This window comes from Rhinatrema bivittatum, chromosome 7 (genome assembly GCF_901001135.1).
Source record: "Rhinatrema bivittatum chromosome 7, aRhiBiv1.1, whole genome shotgun sequence".
Lineage (NCBI taxonomy): Eukaryota > Metazoa > Chordata > Amphibia > Gymnophiona > Rhinatrematidae > Rhinatrema > Rhinatrema bivittatum.
The window spans coordinates 185,394,541-185,407,531 of NC_042621.1; the positions used below are offsets into that span (position 1 = coordinate 185,394,541).

General features: G+C 42.6%; 1 protein-coding gene across 2 annotated transcripts in view; it reads left to right on the forward strand.

Annotated features, from left to right (window-relative positions):
- Positions 1-12,991, forward strand: part of TMEM273 (transmembrane protein 273) — a 134,720-nt gene that overhangs the window by 71,376 nt on the left and 50,353 nt on the right. The gene's annotated exons all lie outside the window — the stretch shown is intronic.

Below are 12,991 nucleotides of genomic sequence, written 5' to 3' on the forward strand. Positions count from 1 at the left end.
TCCTACCTTTGCCAAGGAATCCTTCCCTCTAGCTGGGTAAACTAGCATGCATACAAGAGTACGTTTATCTATGTGCTGTATCTTGCAGGTGATTTTATAATAGGCCATTTCCTTGGGTAAGGCACTGTGGAAGTGCCTTTGAAAATCACCCTCTCTAGATGCATTACAGTGTGATAATTTTGGTAGAGTACTTGTGCAATTATCATGCATCTCCAGTGGTGCTTACTGAAGGCTGTTCTGTCTTCCTTGCTGTTTCAGATTCATTTTTCTCTTTCTCTCTTTTTCTCTTTCCATCCTTTTTCTCATTCTTTCTCTTTCTTTTGCTCCTTCTTCTCTTTGCCACTGCTGTTGAATCCAAAAAAGAGGCTCCATGTTTCAGAAACACATTATTCTCTGACATGTAGGGCATTCTTCCTCATTCAATCTGCACTCAATGACACCCTTCAGCTGTCCAAGATTTTTTCTGGTTTAAATTTTCCACCCTAGGTAACAAGCCTCATTATAGGGGTTCTCAACCCAGTCCTTGGGACACACCTAGCCAGTCAAGTTTTCAGGATATCTAAAATGACTCTGCATGAAATACGTTTGCATAGAATGGTATCAGTGAGTGCAAATCTATCTTGCATAGGCATTGTAGATATCTTGAAAACTTGACTGGCTAAATGTGTCGAAGACTGGGTTGAGAATCCCTGCTTTGGTACATAAATGCCTTACCACCTCACAATTCTTCATTAATATGCTCATTACCACATTTACATAGTCAACCCTAATAACACTTATCATAACTATGATAATACAGCTTCTTAATAGTTGTGGTAAAGGTTAGTACATAGATAAGGCATTTACTAGGGATGTGAATCGTGTCCTCGATCGTCTTAACGATCGATTTCGGCTGGGAGGGGGAGGGAATCGTATTGTTGCCGTTTGGGGGGGTAAAATATCGTGAAAAATCGTGAAAAATCGTGAAAAATCTAAAAATCTAAAAATCGCAAAACCGGCACATTAAAACCCCCTAAAACCCACCCCCGACCCTTTAAATTAAATCCCCCACCCTCCCGAACCCCCCCCAAATGAGTTAAATAACCTGCGGGTCCAGCGGCGGTCCGGAACGGCAGCGGTCCGGAACGGGCTCCTGCTCCTGAATCTTGTTGTCTTCAGCCGGCGCCATTTTCCAAAATGGCGCCGAAAAATGGCGGCGGCCATAGACGAACACGATTGGACGGCAGGAGGTCCTTCCGGACCCCCGCTGGACTTTTGGCAAGTCTCGTGGGGGTCAGGAGGCCCCCCACAAGCTGGCCAAAAGTTCCTGGAGGTCCAGCGGGGGTCAGGGAGCGATTTCCCGCCGCGAATCGTTTTCGTACGGAAAATGGCGGCGGCAGGAGATCGACTGCAGGAGGTCGTTCAGCGAGGGTTCCGGCGCCTCGCTGAACGACCTCCTGCAGTCGATCTCCTGCCGGCGCCATTTTCCGTACGGAAACGATTCGCGGCGGGAAATCGCTCCCTGACCCCCGCTGGACCTCCAGGAACTTTTGGCCAGCTTGTGGGGGGCCTCCTGACCCCCACGAGACTTTCCAAAAGTCCAGCGGGGGTCCAGAAGGACCTCCTGCCATCCAATCGTGTTCGTCTATGGCCGCCGCCATTTTTCGGCGCCATTTTGGAAAATGGCGCCGGCTGAAGACAACAAGATTCAGGAGCAGGAGCCCGTTCCGGACCGCTGCCGTTCCGGACCGCCGCTGGACCCGCAGGTTATTTAACTCATTTGGGGGGGGTTCGGGAGGGTGGGGGATTTAATTTAAAGGGTCGGGGGTGGGTTTTAGGGGGTTTTAGTGTGCCGGCTCACGATTCTAACGATTTATAACGATAAATCGTTAGAATCTCTATTGTATTGTGTTCCATAACGGTTTAAGACGATATTAAAATTATCGGACGATAATTTTAATCGTCCTAAAACGATTCACATCCCTAGCATTTACTGCACTATAAATACTTTATCTCACATTAGTAAATCAGCCCTTTAAGGGATAAATTTAAGGACCATACCTAAGTCCCACAGTTCTTTTTGCATGTGGTCTTGTTTGGATCAATTGTTTAAAAAATGTTCTCTCTTTGTTGCAAGAAATTAAAATCTTAGTCAAAATATGTACTGAGGTCAATATTGAAAACTAAACATTTAAATGGATAACTTGGAGTTAGATGGATAACTTGGATAACACAGAGACAGATGGATAACTTAATGGTTAGATGAATAACTTAGATGGATTGCTTGTCATATAGAGAGATAACTTGTGAGTTATCCATCTAACTGGCTTTGAATATTGACCTCAGTATGGCCTCAGAGTGGAGGAGTAGCTTAGTGGTTAGAGGAGTGGACTATGAACTAGGAGACCAGGCTTTGAGTCCTGTTGTTGCTCCTTGTGACCTTGGGCAAGCTACTTTACTATCTGATTCCTCAGGTACAAACTTATAGGGTCATTTGTCAAAATGCTATAAAGTGTTTTTGCATGTGTTAAGGGCTTATTGCATGCGAAAAGTGCTGTTAATACATGCGATAAGCCCTTAATGCATATGAAAATGCCTTTAATGCATGCAATAGCACCATAATGTATGATGTGATGCAAATCTGAAAAAGAGGAGAAGTGGGCTGGGTTTACCCTTTTGCACAGCTTTAACTACACCTTTTTCAATAGCGTTAAGCAGTGTGATAGCTTGTGTTAAGGTTTTATTGCATTTTGTGATGTGTTCTGAAATGCCTGTTTTAGTAGTTTTGAGGCTCCTGGAGCCCCAGCTAAGCTATCCAGGCCCTGTCTGAGTGAGAGAGAGAGAGAGAGTTTGATGTAGCTCTCTACCTGGGTTACATCAAGCTAAGTCGAGAGAACATTGCACAAATCTCATCTTTGAGTGAGTTTCCTCACTCCAAGGGTCATCAAATCTTACATCTCACTTTGAATGTCAAAGTGGCCCCTAACCCCTACACTAATACCAAAACCTCACCTCGAGTTACTAGGTGGGCCTCCCATAGAGATATAAATACCTATCTAGTGTTTGGCCATTATGGCTAGGTTCTCTCTCTCTCCTCCCCCTCAGTGGCTCTGATAGCAAACATGGTCCCCCCAGTGGTTGTATGTAGGAAATACTGTGCTTATCTCAAAGTGCAAAAAAGTTAATAAACTGCCTATTACCATAAAACATGCCCCTTTTTCTATCGCATGCAGTATTTAGTGCATTTTGATAAATCCAGGCCTTAGATTGTAAGCCCTCTGGGGATAGGGAAATACCTACAGTATATGAATGTAATCCACTTTGAAGTGCTGAAAAAAGTGCAAAAAGCAGAATATAAATCTAAATTTTAAAAAGTATATATTAATCACATAGGCTGTTTATACATTTTTTGCCTACTTTTACTCACGTCTTAAAACTCACCTGTAATGCAACATAGTAGATATTAGCAGACAAGGAATATTTGGCCTAACTGGTCTGCATGATTTCCCTTTCCTAAGGATATATCAGAGCTGTGTTGCAATTGCATGGTGGTTGAGCCTGCCTACTCTTCTTGGAAGCTTGATCCAGGAGCTATGCCACCAATATGTGCACATTGGGCTTTGTTTTTTTTTTAATCATTTTTGGTCCTTTAATGTTCCATACATAAGGTTCTAAACCTACTTTACTCTCTGTCTTCCTTTCACTATACCTGTTCCCCATTTCTTTACTTTCTATTCCCTTGCCCATTGTTAGCACTGTGCTTTGTATCTATCACACGTGTGTTTACGTTCTCTCATGATTTTGTTTGCTATTACTTCTGCTGCTAGTGTATTTGATTCCAAAAAATGATCCACTGACAGATGAAAAACACAACAATATATCAACAAATCACCTGTAATGGATAATCTCTAAAACAAACAATTAGTATGTGACTACCAGATCTATACTGAAAGTGGTTAGCCATAGTGTCATCATTGCCCCCTTCCATCCATGCTTCAGTATTTTTTAAGTAAATTTTTCAAGTGCAATATGTCAAAAAAGTATCCATTAAAAAACATATCTGACCACAACTCGGTCCGCATTTCGAAAATAATATTTTCTCCTTCAGGGGAATCCTTAACTTCATATATAGAAACCACCACAAATATTGATCTTCTTAATGAAAAGAAAAATGGCTACAAACAATATTATTCCACAATGTTCTCCATTCTCCTCCCCTGACCTGGTTTTGACTGAAAAAGTCAACTGAATGCTCCATTACTACTTTGGTGGTTAATCGAGATATGTCGGCCCGTTTGCTAAGAAGGATAAGGAAAAAGAGAAAGAGAAAACAAGGCCAGTAATTGGGAAAATGGTGGATGCCTAGCAAACCGCAGAGAAAATGGTACTGCATGAAGAAGTGATTACAGAATTAAAAAGTGCAGTCGTTGCTGCTTTGGAGCCAGAGTTTAAAAAAAATAGTAGACAAATTAGAGGAGGTAAACTCATGCATGGCTACTTATGAAGCACGCTTTGGGGAAAAGGAACAGCAGATCTCTAATAACCAGGACAATATTGCTGCCCCCAGAGACGAACTATGCAGTTTAAAATTGGTGGTTCACAAACAGGAAGAAAGTCTTGAAGAGCTTGAGAATCACTCCCGATGCAACAATCTGCAGTTTGTGGGACTTCCTGCATCCCTGGCAGATAAAGAATTGGCCCAATTTTTGGAATCATGACTGGTGAATGAGTTGTGCCTAGCTCTATCACAAGGACCATTATGTAGACAGCATACACATTGCCTGGGTAGCCGGAGGGAGTGCCCAGAGAGACCGTGTGTGGTAATCGCACAAATTCTGGACTTCGCCCTTAAAGCTGAAATATTGCAAGCACTAAGAATGGGGAAAAAGTTGTCCTATGACAATAAAAATATTCTAGTGTTTCAGGACTACTCTATCAAATTGTCTGCCCAAAGAAAAGAGTTTTCCCTGTGTGTTCCTGTCTGCATGCATTGGGCTTGCAATTTACCCTAATATATCTTGCTAAACTCCGGGTCACCTTTCCCGACGGGGTTCACTGGTTTCAAATGGTGGCTGAAGCCACAAAGTTGGTGGGTCACCTGTAAAAATCCAAGTAACCATGCAGGCCAAAAGCTGTTGTTTTTTTTTTTTTATTTGGATGTGAGTTTACTATCGATGGGGTACAGAAACCTGTTTGTTTCCTGTGCAACTGAGTAGTATTTGGCCTCCATAATGTAAAGCTGGCCTTGATTGCAAGCCCGAATGATCTATTTTAAGGGGACATGGAGTGCTTGACTCTAGATTGCATTTTGGCTGAATGCACTTAAGGGTTTTTTTGCATACTTTTCTGATATCTTTGCACCAGAGCGCAATGATATTTAAGGAACTGCGATGGCTTGCCTATGCAGGGTTGTCACTACATTAGAATACATTTAAACCAGCTCTAATGTGAAATAGAGGACAAATGGGGGCTCTGTATTGGGAACAAAGAGTGCATTGCCCTTGGTGACATTTGGATGTTGACTCTAATTTATGTGGACAAGTGGGGTGAGTGAGAGTTGGTGCCTTTTTAGGCATGTAAATCTTTCCGCTGGGGGTATTGCTAAATGTGTCATCCTGTTTTTTTAATGCTTATGTTGGGAGGAGTACTTTGGAGGCAGACAATGGCAGATTAGGAGTCTTGGTTTAATCTGTGATCATGCTATTATTTGAGATAGGGTTGGGTAAGGGAGTGGGATACATGGAAGGGAGGATTTAGGTGATGTGTGTATTTTATTTTTTTTATTTATTATTTTTTTATATACCAACATTTGATCTGAGATATCACATCGGTTTACATTCAGGTACTGTAGGTATTTCTCTATCCCCAGAGGGCTTACAATCTAAGTTTTGTACCTGAGGCAATGGAGGGTAAAGTGACTTGCCCAAGGTCACAAGGAGCAACAGCGGGACTCGAACCCTGGTCTCCTGGTTCGTAGCCCACTGCTATTCCTCCTCCCTTGTATGTGGGGGACTGTGTGGGTTATGACTGTGAATCTGAAAGGAACTCTGATACTGAAGCAGGATGAGCTGGATAAGAGTGGGTGTTTTAGCTGGGGAGACACCTACTTTCGAAAGTGGATATATCTTTGGTATTTTGCACACAGATGGGACAGCAATCGGTAAAACATCTCTGAAATTAGTGTCATATTTAAAAGATATAGCTCCCATAGAAAGGCCCTTAATCTCAGGATAATTTTTGTATCAACACCAACAACTGTTCTGGGGACAACAGAAACAACAATGGTGATAACGGACAGCCTTGTCGCACCCCTTTATGTACCATAAAGGGAGAAGAATTTTCTCCATTCACCATCACAACTGCCATGGGGTCTTCATATAACAATCTGATGCCCTGCAAAAAGAAGACTGTCCAGCTTCATGTGATTCAATAGTGCAAATAAATATTTCCATTCTACTCTAGAAAATGCTTTTTCAGTGTCAAAATGTACCGTCATAAATGGCATATTATTGCTAGAACCTAAAGAAATGGCTGCAGGTAGTTTACGCACATTCACAATGACATATCTACCTGAAACATAACCAGCTTGCCCTTTCCTAAGGAATTCCATCAAAACCAGTGCCAACCGATCTACAAGAACCTTAGCTAATAATTTTTGGTCAAAATTCAATAGGGAAATTGGATGGTAGGAAGATATAGATGTTGTATCTTTCCCTGGTTTAGGGATAACCATTATCACTACTAGGGATGTGAATCGTTTTTTGATGATTTAAAACAATCGTCAGATATATTTTAAATCGTCAAAAATCGTTAGAGCCGCGATACAATAGCAATTCCCCCGATTTATCGTCAAAACATCGTAAATCGGGGGAGGGGGGAGGGCAGGAAAACCAGCACACCAAAACAACCCTAAAACCCACCCCGACCCTTTAAAACAAATCCCCCACCCTCCCGAACCCCCCCAAAATGTTTTAAATTACCTGGGGTCCAGTGGGGGGTCCCGGTGCGATCTCCCGCTCTTTGGCCATGGCTGCGTTAAGAGAAATGGCGCCGGTGGCCCTTTGCCCTTATCATGTGATAAGGCACCCAACGTCACGAGTGCAGGATATCGCTCCAGGACCCCCAGGCACTTTTGGCCAGCTTGGGGGGTGCCTCCTGACCTCCACAAGACTTGCCAAAAGTCCAGCAGGGGTCCGGGAGTGACCTCCTGCACGCGGGCCGTATTGTCAATATTCAAAATGGCGCCGGCGCTACCTTTGCCCTCACTATGTCATACGGGCTGACATCGCCTGTATGACATAGTGAGGGCAAAGGTAGCACCGGCGCCATTTTGAATATTGGCAATACGGCCCGCGTGCAGGAGGTCGCTCCCGGACCCCCGCTGGACTTTTGGCAAGTCTTGTGGAGGTCAGGAGGCCCCCCCAAGCTGGACAAAAGTCCCTGGGGGTCCAGCGGGGGTCCGGGAGCGATCTCCTGCACTCGTGACGTCGGGTGCCAGGAACCAAAATGGTGCCGGCGCTACCTTTGCCCTGTCACATGATAAGGGCAAAGGGCCACCGGCGCCATTTCTATTGGGCATGGGTCAAACACAAAGGATCCCTGCTAGCTAGAGAATGGAAATGAAGATATGAGGTAACTTTTCTATTGTACCTAAAGTTTACATTTCTGCTTGGAGTTAGCCTACATGGACCAGCAGTTGGTTGATACTATCCTTAAAAGAAGAATTGGGGGTTAGCCTGCATGAAACGGCAGTTGCTACTATTCTAATAAAAAAAATTGCTGGGCAGACTAAAAGGACCATTTTCATCTTTGCTACTAATTTACTACATTTTTTATTGTTTTCTTTCTCACCTGCAGTGAGTACATTTCAAGCTCCTTAGGCCTCTCTGAATAGGGTTTGCATTTCAGGTCCTGTACTGTATTGGTAGTAGCCTTTCTCTGATTCTTCCACCAAATCAATGTCTTTATGAAGGTTTGGCCTTCAGAACTGAACACAGTGCTCAAAGTGGGGCCTCATCACTAAGGCAATATTACCTCCTTTTACCTGTTGGTGATCTCCCCAACTTATGCACCCAAGCAGAGTGTTAACTTTTACTGCTGCTTTATTGCTCTGATTGTTGACAGCTTTACATTCGTCTGAGGTGACTCCTCCTAGGTCCTTTCCTGCTTGGCAGATTCCAGTTCAGTGTAATTTAATGAAAACCAGAATATAAATCAAATAAAACCAGTGAATTTATTTGTATATTAGAAAATATGGACAGAAAGATTTCTGCAAAAATAATGAAAACTTGTCATAAACAACAGTTCTTAAATTTGCTTGCATTTGTTACTGTTACCTTTTAGCCCAGAGAACACAAGTGAAATACTCATGTAGCTTTGCAGTATTACTGTTAATGACATATGTTTCTATAAGGAAATCATGTTAGTGAATGGGGCAGTCTGAAAAAAAGAAAAGTTAATCAAAATCTAGCCTGTCACAGATCTGTTGTTTTGTTTGTTGTTGTTTTTTTGTTTGTTTGTTTTTTGTAATACTGCAAGGGTCAGATGTACTAAAGTATTTTCTTCTTAGACACAAAGTAAGAGAAATGCTTTAATATATCTGAATTTAATATGCACTTACACTATTTCCATTTGGTTTACAATCATGGAACAAGAGGCTTCAACAGAACATTTACTGCTGGTGGTAACAGGCAAAATTGTATCTGCTGGATGTTAAACCCCCAGAAGAAAATGAGAAGACGGACAATGATTACTGTGAATCTTTGTGATGCACATTGTAAAACCTTCTGTCTTTTGCTTTCAGAGTGGCTGATTCATATAAAAAAGCTTGCATGACCTGCAAGAAGTGTTTTGTAGAAAACAGAACCTCTGTCAGCTCATTTCTTCATTTGCACACTTCTTTTGATTTCTTCATCCTCCGCACCCTTCAGTGTGGTAGAAATGACTGAAAACCAAGCCCACAGAGCTTTTATCTGCTGCAGTCATGCAAAAATCTGTTTGATACATGTGGCAAGGGAAATCTGTTTTGATCTACAGTAACTGCTTCTTTACACAGCGTCAGCAACTGGCTATGGCTTGCTAAATTCAGAAAATCTAGACAGGGAGAAAACTGTCACCCACATACTGATTTTTATTTTTTTTTATCTCTGGGCTTTCTTTTTACAATTAAGCTGAAGTTAAGTGACATTAGTTTACTGGTATCTTAGTTCATTCCACAGTATAGTAGAGAGCATAATTGATCTCAACCAAGATTGTAATATTGTAATATTGTCCCATTGAAACATAATATTGTTGGGTTTTAGCTCCCCCATGAGAGAGAATAAGGCCTGGATTTTCTAATGTCGCAGACCTTAGAGAATCCCGTGGTAACGGGGGTGGGAAGCACACCTCTGCGGTGTTATCGCTGCTGGTTTTCGCACCCAATAGCGCCACCATGAAAGGCGAGCTACTGGCAGCGATAAGGTGTCCTATCTTTTCGCCGTCAGCAAAGTTGTCACGGAGTCCGCCCCGACACCACCCCGACTCCTCCCCTTCTGGAGCGGACTCCGCCCCGATTTAGCTATCGCACGCGTGCGATCCCTTTAGAAATTGACCCCCTAAGATGGTGGAGTCTCTAGAGTAATAAACCCATGACACCATTTTAGGGTTTGGGGTTTCTAGTTACCCCTTGTAGGGGGCAGCATGCCACTATGTATGCTGTCTCCTGTTTTTTTTTTCTTTGTTTTTCAAGGAAAGGACACTTGGGTCTCTAAGGATGAGACCTGGATATGAAAAAGTCAAAAGAGTGCATTATCTTAATATTACCATGTCTTTTTGGGAGCCTTTTGGTTTTGAAGAATGAATTTTTTTCCATCCTTTTTTTCTCTATTTTTGCTTTTCCTTTCTTAAGACTTTTATTTTTCCAACATGCCTGAGTAACCTGTATACTGAGTACATGTATACTGAGCCTTTTCAGAGGCTCAGTATAAGCAATGTAAAATGAGCAGTGACTCTCAGCCAGAGAATACAGATAGACTATTGTTAGACCTGGTGGAGGAATGAACCTGGGTAAATTCCTGGGAGAAGGAGGTGGTGAAGAAGATCTGTGGCATCCATCCAGTGTTCACCACATCTAAATCATCAGGATGTTGATTGAAGAAAGGAGAGTGGAGGTATCCTCCTGGTACCAACAAGGGAAATAAAGAGAATACTGAACAATTGCACTAAGATTTGAACAATTGGACTTTACTTAACTGCCAAATTCTGGAAGGAAGCTCCAAAACTACCCTAATAATTGGAATGGATTTGAGATAGAACTACTTAACATCAGTAATAGAATATGTTAACTGGAAGCTGAAGGGGGGGCGCTCTTGAGCGGCGACCAAGATGGCCGCTTAACCAGAGAGCTCCGCCAGACCTTGCACTTATACCTTTCATGACCCCTTTTCTTTTTATACTTTTTGGATTGGAACTACTTAATAACGCTCCAGAATGTCGATGGCCAAGACTGGAAAGATAGACGCGGCTTTTGCGGTGGTTTCGGGGTCGAAAAGAGCGAAACCCGATCCCCCTACACCGGAAAAAACAACTACCAGTAAAGTAATGGCGTCTGCAGATCTTGTCCTAGTCGAACTTAAACAATTAAAGGATATGCTTCAGGTAAATACTGATGCCATGACAGCAATCGGGAACGAATTGAAGTCAGTAGCCCAGCGAATGACGCACTTTCAAACACGGTTAGACGACGTCGAGGCCCAGACTTCCTCTCTATTATTAACTGCGTCAGCTATTCCTACTATCCGCCAAGAGATTGCACATATGCAGTCTGAAATTGAAGATCTTTCTAACAGAAACAGACGGAACAATCTTCGAGTGCTTGGTATCCCAGAGGGCGCTGAAGGTATGGATGTTCTTGCATTTTTGTTACATCTTATTCCATCTACCCTGAAGATAAAGTTTGATAAACCTCTAGAAATTGAGCGGGCGCACCGGATCCCCGCTAGACCCTTGCGAGAGTCAAAATATCCACGGCCTATCATTTTTAAGGTTCTCCGCTATCCTCAAACACAGCTTATCTTGGCGGCAGCGAAGTCTCAAGCCCCTCTTACTTTCCAGGGTAACACTGTTCTTTTCGTTCCCGACTTTGCTAAAGTCACAGCGGCGAAACGGAAAAGTTTTTTAGCGTTACGCCCTCGCCTCAAGCTTTTAGGGGCGCAGTATGGTCTATTATATCCTGCGCAAATGAAAATAACTTACCGCAACCGCACGCAAACCTTTACTAGCCCAGAAGCACTCGAGGACTTTCTTGGATCGCATACTCCAGCTACAGACATGGTAACTTGAACCTACGTATAAAAGTCTGCCTATGTATACCTACAATGGTCCCTTTCAGACATTTAACATAGTAAAATGTCTACGGACCACTTTATCATGGATTCTTTAGTTTTCCTTTTTCTTTTTTCTTCTTTTTCTTTTTTAATATGTGACCTGAATACAAGGCTACAGGATTCCGAATGTTAGAATCCATGTTTATGTTATTCAGCGAACAGCGAGGGGCCTGTTCTATGTTATTATTTGATCACTACATCCAATATTCCAGCTAATAGATGATGTGAGAGGTTGGCGTTTAAACCTAGTTTTCCATATCCCTACTGGTTTTTGTTTTGTTTTTTTCTTTCATTATGGGGTATGATGTTACACTGAATAAGGTCTGGCGAGAGCGGTTGGTTGTCTGCGACCTCTGGCACTACAAGAGGCTCGTTGGTCTAAAGCAGCCTATATGGCTTCATTTTTTCTCTTCAGATGTTTTTTTTTCCTCTTTATCTTTTTCTTGCTAAGCCATCACCATGAGGCGTTACATTGCGTTTCCTTCATTTCTGTTTCACCTTTCTCACCCAAGTGTTTCAACTACATAATTGTGCTAATATACTACCCAGCATATGATGGTTATCTGGACTCATGGCTACATCAATCAATGATATCAAAATCACCTCCCTAAATGTCAACGGCTTCACACACCAGATCAAGCGGAAAAATTTTTTGACTTATCTCCAAACTATTCACACAGATATCGCCTTCTTACAAGAAACCCACCTTTCACCTGATGAGGCACTCAAACTTAAACAACAGTGGGTGGGCCAAGTGTTGTTCAGTCCTGCAGTCAAAAAAAAAAAGAGGCACTGCGATACTACTTCATAAACGATTGGATGCCAAAATTCTCCAGTCATCGGCTGATGAAGATGGTAGGTGGTCACTGGCTCAAATCCAGATTGCACAACAGGACTACACCTTATTAAATATATATGCTCCAAATGTGGACGACCCAGACTTTTTTCAACACCTGTTTGCTTGCATACTTACTCTCCCTTTGTCGCCTGTCATCATTGGAGGAGACTTTAATCAGGTCTTAGATCCTTTTCTAGATAGAACAACTAAACTACGTCCACATATAACTGGAAGCTGAAAGTCACAAATGTATTAGAAGATCCGAAGCTGTAAAATGAATTGTAACTAACAAGAAAGTTAGGGGGTAGATTTGAAAAGGTTGCACGTGGGCGTACAGGTGCACGCACTACCCGGCGTTAGGGATGTGAATTGTTTTTTGACGATTTGAAAAAATCATTCGATATTTTTTAAATCGTCAAAAATTGGTACAGTGCGCGATACAATAGAAATTTTCACGATTTATCATGAAAAATCATTACTCCCGTTAGTGTCCACTAACGGAAGTTATTTGGGGGGAGGGCGGGAAAACCTGCACACCAAAACAACCCCTAAACCCACCCCAACCCTATGAAACTAATCCCTTACCTTCTCCCACCCTCCCGAACCCCCCCAAAACTTTTTACGAGTAACTGGTGGTCCAGTGGGGGCACGGGGACCGATCTCCCGCTCTCGGACCATCGGCGCCATTTTGGCTGCTACTCAAAAATGGCACCGATCGCCCGATTTAAAAAAAACCCACCTGACCCTTTAAAGATGTCCCCTTAGCTTCTCCCACCCTCCCGATCCCCCCAAAACATTTTTAAATTAC